Source organism: Semicossyphus pulcher, unplaced genomic scaffold, assembly GCF_022749685.1.
Source record: "Semicossyphus pulcher isolate SPU_LCO1_2020_fin unplaced genomic scaffold, fSemPul1.0.p SCAF_5, whole genome shotgun sequence".
In the NCBI taxonomy this organism is placed as follows: Eukaryota; Metazoa; Chordata; class Actinopteri; order Labriformes; family Labridae; genus Semicossyphus; species Semicossyphus pulcher.
In genome coordinates, this window is record NW_027211726.1 from 25,327,658 (window position 1) to 25,340,998 (window position 13,341).

Consider the following 13,341-nt stretch of genomic DNA (forward strand, 5'->3'; position numbering starts at 1 on the left):
GGCTACACAGTGATGAAAGGTTACACTGTGATAAAAGGCTACACTGTGATGAAAGGTTACAATGTGAAAAAAGGTTACACTTTGATAAAAGGCAACAACATGATCAAAGGCAACAACATGATAAAAGGCTACACTGTGATAAAAGGCTACACTGTGATAATAGGCTACACCATGATAAAAAGCCACACTTTGATAAAAGAGTACACTGTGATAAAAGGCCTCACTGTGATGAAAGGTTACACTGTGAAAAAAGGTTACACTGTGATAAAAGGTTACACCATTATAAAAGGCCACACTGTGATAAAAGGTTAGACTGTGAAAAAAGGCTACACTGTGATAAAAGGCTACAACATGACAAATGGCTACACTGTGATAAAAGGTTACACTGTGATAAAAGGTTACACCATTATAAAAGGCCACACTGTGATAAGAGGTTAGACTGTGATAAAAGGCTACACTGTGACGAAAGACTACAATGTGATAAAAGGCCACACTGTGATAAAAGGCTACACTTTGACAAAAGAATTCACCGTGATAAAAGGCTACACTTTGATAAAAGGCTACACTGTGATAATAGTCTACACCATGATAAAAAGCCACACTTTGATAAAAGAGTACACTGTGATAAAAGGCCACACTGTGATGAAAGGTTACACTGTGATGAAATGTTACAACGTGATAAAAGGCCACACCGTGATAAAAGGTTAGACTGTGATAAAAGGCTACAACATGATGAATGACTACACTGTGATAAAAGGCTACAACATTATAAAAGGCTACACTGTGATAAAAGGTTACACTGTGATCAAAGGCAACATGATCAAAGGCAACAACATGATTAAAGGCTACACTGTGATAAATGACTACACTGTGATAAAAGGTTACACCATGATAAAAAGCCACACTTTGATAAAAGAGTACACTGTGATAAAAGGCCACACTGTGATGAAAGGTTACACTGTGAAAAAAGGTTACACTGTGATAAAAGGCTACAACATGATAAAAGGCTAGACTGTGATAAAAGGCCACACTGTGATAAAAGGTTACACTGTGAAAAAAGGTTACACTGTGATAAAAGGCCACACTGTGATGAAAGGTTACACTGTGAAAAAAGGTTACACTTTGATAAAAGACTACACTGTGAGAAAAGACTACACTGTGAGAAAAGACTACACTGTGAAAGAAGATTACACTCTGATAAAAGGCTACAACATGATAAAAGGCTACACTGTGATAAATGACTACACTGTGAGAAAAGACTACACTGTGAAAAAAGGTTACACTGTGATAAAAGGCTACAACATGATAAAAGGCTACACTGTGATCAAAGGCAACAACATGATCAAAGGCAACAACATGATAAAAGGCTACATTGTGATAAAAGGCTACACCATGATAAAAAGCCACACTTTGATAAAAGAGTACACTGTGATAAAAAGCCACACTGTGATGAAAGGTTTGACTGTGAAAAAAGGTTACACTGTGATAAAAGGCTACATTGTGATAAAGGCTACAACATGATAAAAGGCTACACTGTGATAAAAACCTAATACATGATAAAAGGTTACACTGTGATCAAAGGCAACAAAATTATAAAAGGCTACACTGTGATAAAAGGCTACACTGTGATGAAAGGTTACACAGTGATGAAAGGTTACACTGTGATAAAAGGCTACACTGTGATAAAGGCTACAACATGAAAAAAGGCTAAACTGTGATAAAAGGCTACAACATGATGAATGACTACACTGTGATAAAAGGCTACAACATTATAAAAGGCTACACTGTGATAAAAGGTTACACTGTGATCAAAGGCAACATGATCAAAGGCAACAACATGATCAAAGGCAACAACATGATAAAAGGTTACACTGTCATAATAGGCTACACCATGATAAAAAGCCACACTTTGATAAAAGAGTACACTGTGATAAAAGGCCACACTGTGATGAAAGGTTACACTGTGAAAAAAGGTTACACTGTGATAAAAGGCTACAACATGATAAAAGGCTACACTGTGATCAAAGGCAACAACATGATCAAAGGCAACAACATGATAAAAGGCTACATTGTGATAAAAGGCTACACCATGATAAAAAGCCACACTTTGATAAAAGAGTACACTGTGATAAAAAGCCACACTGTGATGAAAGGTTACACTGTGAAAAAAGGTTACACTGTGATAAAAGACTACACTGTGATAAAGGCTACAACATGAAAAAAGGCTGAACTGTGATAAAAGGCTACAACATGATGAATGACTACACTGTGATAAAAGGCTACAACATGATGAATGACTACACTGTTATAAAAGGCTACAACATTATAAAAGGCTACACTGTGATAAAAGGCTACACTGTGATGAAAGGTTACACTGTGATAAAAGGTCACACTGTGATAAAGGCAACACCATGATAAAAAGCCACACTTTGATAAAAGAGTACACTGTGATAAAAGGCCACACTGTGATGAAAGGCTACAACATAATAAAAGGCTACACTGTGATAAAAGGCTACACTGTGATAAAAGGCTACACTTTGATAAAAGAATTCACCGTGATAAAAGGCTACACTTTGATAAAAGACTACACTGTGATAAAAGGCTACAACGTGATAAAAGGCTACACTGTCATAAAAGGCAGCACTGTGACGAAAGGGTACAATGTGATAAAAGGCTAAACCGTGATAAAAGGCTACACTTTGATAACAGACTACACTGTGATAAAAGGCAACACTGTGATAAAAGGTTACACTGTGATAAAAGTCTACAACATGATAAAAGGCTACACTGTGATAAAGGCTACAACATGATAAAAGTCTACACTGTGATAAAAACCTAATATATGATAAAAGGTTACACTGTGATCAAAGGCTACACTGTGATGAAAGGTTACACAGGGAAGAAAGGTTACACTGTGATAAAAGGCTACACTGTGATGAAAGGTTACACTGTGATAAAAGGCTACACTGTGATAAAAGGCTACACTGTGATAAAAGGGTACAATGTGATAAAAGGCTAAACCGTGATAAAAGGCTACACTTTGATAACAGACTACACTGTGATAAAAGGCTACACTGTGATAAATGACTACACTGTGACAAAAGGTTACACCATGATAAAAAGCCACACTTTGATAAAAGAGTACACTGTGATAAAAGGCCACACTGTGATGAAAGGTTACACTGTTAAAAAAGGTTACACTGTGATAAAAGGCTACAACATGATAAAAGGCTACACTGTGATAAAAGGCCACACTGTGATAAAAGGTTACACCATGATAAAAGGCTACACTTTGATAAAAGAATCCACTGTGATAAAAGGTTACACTGTGATAAAAGGCTACACAGTGACAAAGGCTACAACATTATAAAAGGCTACAACGTGATAAAAGGCCACACCGTGATAAAAGGTTACACTTTGATAAAAGACTACACTGTGATAAAAGGCTACACTGTGATAAAAGGGTACAATGTGATAAAAGGCTAAACCGTGAGGAAAGGCTACACTTTGATAACAGACTACACTGTGATAAAAGGCCACACTGTGATAAAAGGCAGCACTGTGATAAAAGGTTACACTGTGATCAAAGGCAACAACATGATCAAAGGCAACAACATTATAAAAGGCTACACTGTGATAAAAAGCCACACTTTGATAAAAGAATACACTGTGATAAAAGGCTACAACATGATAAAAGGCTACACTGTGATAAAGGCTACAACATGATAAAAGGCTACACTGTGATAAAAAGCTACAACGTGATAAAAGACTACAATGTGATTAAATGTTACAATGTGATAAAATGCCACACCGTGATAAAAGGTTATACTGTGATAAAAGGCTACAACTTGATAAAAGACTGCACTGTGATGAAATGTTACAACGTGATAAAAGGCCACACCGTGATGAAAGGTTACACTGTGATAAAAGGCCACACTGTGATAAAAGGCTACACTGTGATTAAAGGTTACACTGTGATCAAAGGCAACAACATGATCAAAGGCAACAACATGATAAAAGGCTACACTGTGATAAAGGCTACAACATGATAAAAGGCTACACTGTGATAAAAAGCTACAACGTGATAAAAGACTACAATGTGATTAAATGTTACAATGTGATAAAATGCCACACCGTGATAAAAGGTTATACTGTGATAAAAGGCTACAACTTGATAAAAGACTACACTGTGATGAAATGTTACAACGTGATAAAAGGCCACACCGTGATGAAAGGTTACACTGTGATAAAAGGCCACACTGTGATAAAAGGCTACACTGTGATTAAAGGTTACACAGTGATGAAAGGTTACACTGTGATAAAAGGCTACACTGTGATGAAGGCTACAATATGATAAAAGGCTAAACTGTGACAAAAGTCTACAAATGATGAATGACTACACTGTGATAAAAGGCTACAACATTATAAAAGGCTACACTGTCATAAAAGGTTATACTGTGATCAAAGGCAACAACATGATCAAAGGCCACACTGTGATGAAAGGTTACACTGTGAAAAAAGGTTATACTGTGATAAAAGGCTACAACATCATAAAAGGCTACACTGTGATAAATGACTACACTGTGATAAAAGGCTACAAAATTATAAAAGGCTACACTGTGATAAAAGGCTACACTGTGATTAAAGGTTACACCGTGATGAAAGGTTACACTGTGATGAAAGGTTACACTGTGATAAAAGGTTAGACTGTGATCAAAGGCAACAACATGATCAAAGGCAACAACATGATAAAAGGCTACACTGTGATAATAGGCTACACCATGAGAAAAAGCCACACTTTGATAAAAGAGCACACTGTGATAAAAGGCCACACTGTGATAAAAGTCTACACCATGATAAAAAGCCACACTTTGATAAAAGAGTACACTGTGATAAAAGGCCACACTGTGATGAAAGGTTACACTGTGAAAAAAGGCTACACTGTGATCAAATGCAACAACATGATCAAAGGCAACAACATGATAAAAGAGTACACTGTGATAAAAGGCTACACTGTGATAAAGGCTACAACATGATAAAAGGCTACACTGTGATAAAAGGTTACACTGTGATCAAAAGCAACAACATGATCAAAGGCCACACTGTGATGAAAGGATACACTGTGAAAAAAGGTTACACTGTGATAAAAGGCAACAAAATTATAAAAGGCTACACTGTGATAAAAGGCTACACTGTGATGAAAGGTTACACAGTGATGAAAGGTTACACTGTGATAAAAGGCTACACTGTGATGAAAGGTTACAATGTGAAAAAAGGTTACAGTTTGATAAAAGGCAACAACATGATCAAAGGCAACAACATGATAAAAGGCTACACTGTGATAAAAGGCTACACTGTGATAATAGGCTACACCATGATAAAAAGCCACACTTTGATAAAAGAGTACACTGTGATAAAAGGCCACACTGTGATGAAAGGTTACACTGTGAAAAAAGGTTACACTGTGATAAAAGGCTACAACATGATAAAAGGCTACACTGTGATAAAAGGTTACACCATTATAAAAGGCCACACTGTGATAAAAGGTTAGACTGTGAAAAAAGGCTACACTGTGATAAAAGGCTACAACATGACAAAAGGCTACACTGTGATAAAAGGTTACACTGTGATAAAAGGTTACACCATTATAAAAGGCCACACTGTGATAAAAGGTTAGACTGTAATAAAAGGCTACACTGTGACGAAAGACTACACTGTGATAAAAGGCCACACTGTGATAAAAGGCTACACTGTGATGAAAGGTTACACAGTGATGAAAGGTTACACTGTGATAAAAGGCTACACTGTGATGAAAGGTTACACAGTGATGAAAGGTTACACTGTGATAAAAGGCTACACTGTGATGAAAGGTTACACTGTGAAAAAAGGTTACACTGTGATAAAAGGCAACAACATGTTCAAAGGCAACAACATGATAAAAGGCTTCACTGTGATAAAAGGCTACACTGTGAAAAAAGGTTACACTGTGATAAAAGGCAACAAAATTATAAAAGGCTACACTTTGATAAAAGGCTACACTGTGATGAAAGGTTACACAGTGATAAAAGGTTACACTGTGATAAAAGGTTAGACTGTGAAAAAAGGCTACACTGTGACGAAAGACTACACTGTGATAAAAGGTTACACCATTATAAAAACTACACTGTGATAAAAGGCCACACTGTGATAAAAGTCTACACTTTGAAAAAAACATACTACATGATAAAAGGTTACACTGTGATAAAAGGTTACACTGTGATCAAAGGCAACAACATGATCAAAGGCAACAACATGATAAAAGGCTACACTGTGATAAAAGGCTACACTGTGATAATAGGCTACACCATGATAAAAAGCCACACTTTGATAAAAGAGTACACTGTGATAAAAGGCCACACTGTGATGAAAGGTTACACTGTGAAAAAAGGTTACACTGTGATAAAAGGCTACAACATGATAAAAGGCTACACTGTGATAAAAGGTTACACTGTGATAAAAGGTTACACCATTATAAAAGGCCACACTGTGATAAAAGGTTAGACTGTGATAAAAGGCTACACTGTGACGAAAGACTACACTGTGATAAAAGGCCACACTGTGATAAAAGGCTACAATTTGATAAAATAATTCACCGTGATAAAAGGCTACACTTTGATAAAAGACTACACTGTGATAAAAGGCTACACTGTGATAAAAGGCTGAACCGTGATAAAAGGCTACACATTAACAAAAGACTACACTGTGATAAAAGGCCACACTGTGTTGAAAGGTTACACTGTGATAAAAGGCTACAACGTGATAAAAGGCTACACTGTGATAAAAGGCAGCACTGTGACGAAAGGTTACACTGTGATAAAAGTCTACAACATGATAAAAGGCTACACTGTGATGAAGGCTACAACATGATAAAAGGCTACACTGTGATAAAAGGCTACACTGTGATGAAAGGTTACACAGTGATAAAAGGCTACACCATGATAAAAGGCTACACTGTGATGAAAGGTTACACTGTGATAAAAGGTCACACTGTGATAAAGGCTACACCATGATAAAAAGCCACACTTTGATAAAAGAGTACACTGTGATAAAAGGCCACACTGTGATGAAAGGCTACAACATAATAAAAGGCTACACTGTGATAAAAGGTTACACTGTGATCAAAGGCAACATGATCAAAGGCAACAACATGATAACAGGCTACACTGTGATAAAAGGCCACACTGTGATAAAAGGCTACACTGTGATAAAAGACTACACTGTGTAAGAAGGTTACACTCTGATAAAAGGCTACAACATGATAAAAGGCTACACTGTGATAAATGACTACACTGTGATAAAAGGTTACACCATTATAAAAACTACACTGTGATAAAAGGCCACACTGTGATAAAAGTCTACACTTTGAAAAAAACATACTACATGATAAAAGGTTACACTGTGATAAAAGGTTACACTGTGATCAAAGGCAACAACATGATCAAAGGCAATAACATGATAAAAGGTTACACTGTGATAATAGGCTACACCATGATAAAAAGCCACACTTTGATAAAAGAGTACACTGTGATAAAAGGCCACACTGTGATGAAAGGTTACACTGTGAAAAAAGGTTACACTGTGATAAAAGGCTACAACATGATAAAAGGCTACACTGTGATCAAAGGCAACAACATGATCAAAGGCAACAACATGATAAAAGGCTACATTGTGATAAAAGGCTACACCATGATAAAAAGCCACACTTTGATAAAAGAGTACACTGTGATAAAAAGCCACACTGTGATGAAAGGTTACACTGTGAAAAAAGGTTACACTGTGATAAAAGGCTACACTGTGATAAAGGCTACAACATGAAAAAAGGCTAAACTGTGATAAAAGCCTACAACATGATGAATGACTACACTGTGATAAAAGGCTACACTGTGATAAAAGGCTACACTTTGATAAAAGAATTCACCGTGATTAAAGGCTACACTTTGATAAAAGACTACACTGTGATAAAAGGCTACAACGTGATAAAAGGCTACACTGTCATAAAAGGCAGCACTGTGACGAAAGGTTACACTGTGATAAAAGTCTGCAACATGATAAAAGGCTACACTGTGATAAAGGCTACAACATGATAAAAGTCTACACTGTGATAAAAACCTAATATATGATAAAAGGTTACACTGTGATCAAAGGCTACACTGTGATGAAAGGTTACACAGGGATGAAAGGTTCCAATGTGATAAAAGGCTACACTGTGATGAAAGGTTACACTGTGATGAAATGTTACAACGTAATAAAAGGCCACACCGTGATAAAAGGTTAGACTATGATAAAATGCTACACTGTGATGAAAGGTTACACTGTGATGAAATGTTACAACGTGATAAAAGGCCACACCGTGATAAAAGGTTAGACTATGATAAAAGGCTACAACATGATGAATGACTACACTGTGATAAAAGGGTACAACATTATAAAAGGCTACACTGTGATAAAAGGTTACACTGTGATCAAAGGCAACATGATCAAAGGCAACAACATGATAAAAGGCTACACTGTGATAAATGACTACACTGTGATAAAAGGTTACACCATGATAAAAAGCCACACTTTGATAAAAGAGTACACTGTGATAAAAGGCCACACTGTGATGAAAGGTTACACTGTGAAAAAAGGTTACACTGTGATAAAAGGCTACAACATGATAAAAGGCTACACTGTGATAAAAGGCCACACTGTGATAAAAGGTTACACTGTGAAAAAAGGTTACACTGTGATAAAAGGCCACACTGTGATGAAAGGTTACACTGTGAAAAAAGGTTACACTTTGATAAAAGACTACACTGTGAGAAAAGACTACACTGTGAGAAAAGACTACACTGTGAAAGAAGATTACACTCTGATAAAAGGCTACAACATGATAAATGACTACACTGTGAAAGAGGGTTACACTCTGATATAAGGCTACAACATGATAAAAGGCTTCACTGTGATAATTGACTACACTGTGATAAAAGGCTACACAGTGACAAAAGGCTACAACAATATAAAAGGCTACACCATGATGAAAGGTTACACTGTGATAAAAGGCTACACTGTGATAAAGGCTACAACATGATAAAAGGCTACACTGTGATAAAAGGTTACACTGTGATCAAAGGCAACAACATGATCAAAGGCAACAACATGATGAAAGGTTACACTGTGATAAAAGGCTACACTGTGATAAAGGCTACAACATGAAAAAAGGCTAAACTGTGATAAAAGGCTACAACATGATGAATGACTACACTGTGATAAAAGGCTACAACATTATAAAAGGCTACACTGTGATAAAAGGTTACACTGTGATCAAAGGCAACATGATCAAAGGCAACAACATGATCAAAGGCAACAACATGATAAAAGGTTACACTGTGATAATAGGCTACACCATGATAAAAAGCCACACTTTGATAAAAGAGTACACTGTGATAAAAGGCCACACTGTGATGAAAGGTTACACTGTGAAAAAAGGTTACACTGTGATAAAAGGCTACAACATGATAAAAGGCTACACTGTGATCAAAGGCAACAACATGATCAAAGGCAACAACATGATAAAAGGCTACATTGTGATAAAAGGCTACACCATGATAAAAAGCCACACTTTGATAAAAGAGTACACTGTGATAAAAAGCCACACTGTGATGAAAGGTTACACTGTGAAAAAAGGTTACACTGTGATAAAAGGCTACACTGTGATAAAGGCAACAACATGAAAAAAGGCTGAACTGTGATAAAAGGCTACAACATGATGAATGACTACACTGTGATAAAAGGCTACACTGTGATAAAAGGCTACACTTTGATAAAAGAGTACACTGTGATAAAAGGCCACACTGTGATGAAAGGCTACAACATAATAAAAGGCTACACTGTGATAAAAGGCTACACTGTGATAAAAGGCTACACTTTGATAAAAGAATTCACCGTGATAAAAGGCTACACTTTGATAAAAGACTACACTGTGATAAAAGGCTACAACGTGATAAAAGGCTACACTGTCATAAAAGGCAGCACTGTGACGAAAGGTTACACTGTGATAAAAGTCTACAACATGATAAAAGGCTACACTGTGATAAAGGCTACAACATGATAAAAGTCTACACTGTGATAAAAACCTAATATATGATAAAAGGTTACACTGTGATCAAAGGCTACACTGTGATGAAAGGTTACACAGGGAAGAAAGGTTACACTGTGATAAAAGGCTACACTGTGATGAAAGGTTACACTGTGATAAAAGGCTACACTGTGATAAAAGGCTACACTGTGATAAAAGGGTACAATGTGATAAAAGGCTAAACCGTGATAAAAGGCTACACTTTGATAACAGACTACACTGTGATAAAAGGCTACACTGTGATAAATGACTACACTGTGATAAAAGGTTACACCATGATAAAAAGCCACACTTTGATAAAAGAGTACACTGTGATAAAAGGCCACACTGTGATGAAAGGTTACACTGTGAAAAAAGGTTACACTGTGATAAAAGGCTACAACATGATAAAAGGCTACACTGTGATAAAAGGCCACACTGTGATGAAAGGTTACACCATGATAAAAAGCCACACTTTGATAAAAGAGTACACTGTGATAAAAGGCCACACTGTGATGAAAGGTTACACTGTGAAAAAAGGTTACACTGTGATAAAAGGCTGCAACATGATAAAAGGCTACACTGTGAAAAAAGGTTACACTGTGATAAAAGGTTAGACTGTGATAAAAGGCTACACTGTGACGAAAGACTACACTGTAATAAAAGGTTACACCATTATAAAAAATACACGGTGATAAAAGGCCACACTGTGATAAAAGGCTACACTTTGATAAAAGAATCCACTGTGATAAAAGGTTACACTGTGATAAAAGGCTACACAGTGACAAAGGCTACAACATTATAAAAGGCTACAACGTGATAAAAGGCCACACCGTGATAAAAGGTTACACTTTGATAAAAGACTACACTGTGATAAAAGGCTACACTGTGATAAAAGGGTACAATGTGATAAAAGGCTAAACCGTGATAAAAGGCTACACTTTGATAACAGACTACACTGTGATAAAAGGCCACACTGTGATAAAAGGCAGCACTGTGATAAAAGGTTACACTGTGATCAAAGGCAACAACATGATCAAAGGCAACAACATTATTAAAGGCTACACTGTGATAAAAAGCCACACTTTGATAAAAGAATACACTGTGATAAAAGGCTACAACATGATAAAAGGCTACACTGTGATAAAGGCTACAACATGATAAATGGCTACACTGTGATGAAATGTTACAACGTGATAAAAGGCCACACCGTGATGAAAGGTTACACTGTGATAAAAGGCCACACTGTGATAAAAGGCTACACTGTGATTAAAGGTTACACTGTGATCAAAGGCAACAACATGATCAAAGGCAACAACATGATAAAAGGCTACACTGTGATAAAGGCTACAACATGATAAAAGGCTACACTGTGATAAAAAGCTACAACGTGATAAAAGACTACAATGTGATTAAATGTTACATTGTGATAAAATGCCACACCGTGATAAAAGGTTATACTGTGATAAAAGGCTACAACTTGATAAAAGACTACACTGTGATGAAATGTTACAACGTGATAAAAGGCCACACCGTGATGAAAGGTTACACTGTGATAAAAGGCCACACTGTGATAAAAGGCTACACTGTGATTAAAGGTTACACAGTGATGAAAGGTTACACTGTGATAAAAGGCTACACTGTGATGAAGGCTGCAATATGATAAAAGGCTAAACTGTGATAAAAGTCTACAAATGATGAATGACTAGACTGTGATAAAAGGCTACAACATTATAAAAGGCTACACTGTGATAAAAGGTTATACTGTGATCAAAGGCAACAACATGATCAAAGGCCACACTGTGATGAAAGGTTACACTGTGAAAAAAGGTTATACTGTGATAAAAGGCTACAACATCGTAAAAGGCTACACTGTGATAAATGACTACAATGTGATAAAAGGCTACACTGTGATTAAAGGTTACACCGTGATGAAAGGTTACACTGTGATGAAAGGTTACACTGTGATAAAAGGTTAGACTGTGATCAAAGGCAACAACATGATCAAAGGCAACAACATGATAAAAGGCTACACTGTGATAATAGGCTACACCATGAGAAAAAGCCACACTTTGATAAAAGAGCACACTGTGATAAAAGGCCACACTGTGATAAAAGGCTACACCATGATAAAAAGCCACACTTTGATAAAAGAGTACACTGTGATAAAAGGCCACACTGTGATGAAAGGTTACACTGTGAAAAAAGGCTACACTGTGATCAAAGGCAACAACATGATCAAAGGCAACAACATGATAAAAGAGTACACTGTGATAAAAGGCTACACTGTGATAAAGGCTACAACATGATAAAAGGCTACACTGTGATAAAGGCTACAACATGATAAAAGGCTACACTGTGATAAAAGGTTACACTGTGATCAAAAGCAACAACATGATCAAAGGCCACACTGTGATGAAAGGTTACACTGTGAAAAAAGGTTACACTGTGATAAAAGGCAACAAAATTATAAAAGGCTACACTGTGATAATAGGCTACACCATGATAAAAAGCCACACTTTGATAAAAGAGTACACTGTGATAAAAGGCCACACTGTGATGAAAGGTTACACTGTGAAAAAAGGTTACACTGTGATAAAAGGCTACAACATGATAAAAGGCTACACTGTGATAAAAGGTTACACCATTATAAAAGGCCACACTGTGATAAAAGGTTAGACTGTGAAAAAAGGCTACACTGTGATAAAAGGCTACACCATTATAAAAGGCCACACTGTGATAAAAGGTTAGACTGTGATAAAAGGCTACACTGTGACGAAAGACTACACTGTGATAAAAGGCCACACTGTGATAAAAGGCTACACTGTGATGAAAGGTTACACAGTGATGAAAGGTTACACTGTGATGAAAGGTTACACAGTGATGAAAGGTTACACTGTGATAAAAGGCTACACTGTGATGAAAGGTTACACTGTGAAAAAAGGTTACACTGTGATAAAAGGCAACAACATGTTCAAAGGCAACAACATGATAAAAGGCTTCACTGTGATAAAAGGCCACACTGTGATAAAAGTCTACACTTTGAAAAAAACATACTACATGATAAAAGGTTACACTGTGATAAAAGGTTACACTGTGATCAAAGGCAACAACATGATAAAAGGCTACACTGTGATAAAAGGTTACACTGTGATAATAGGCTACACCATGATAAAAAGCCACACTTTGATAAAAGAGTACACTGT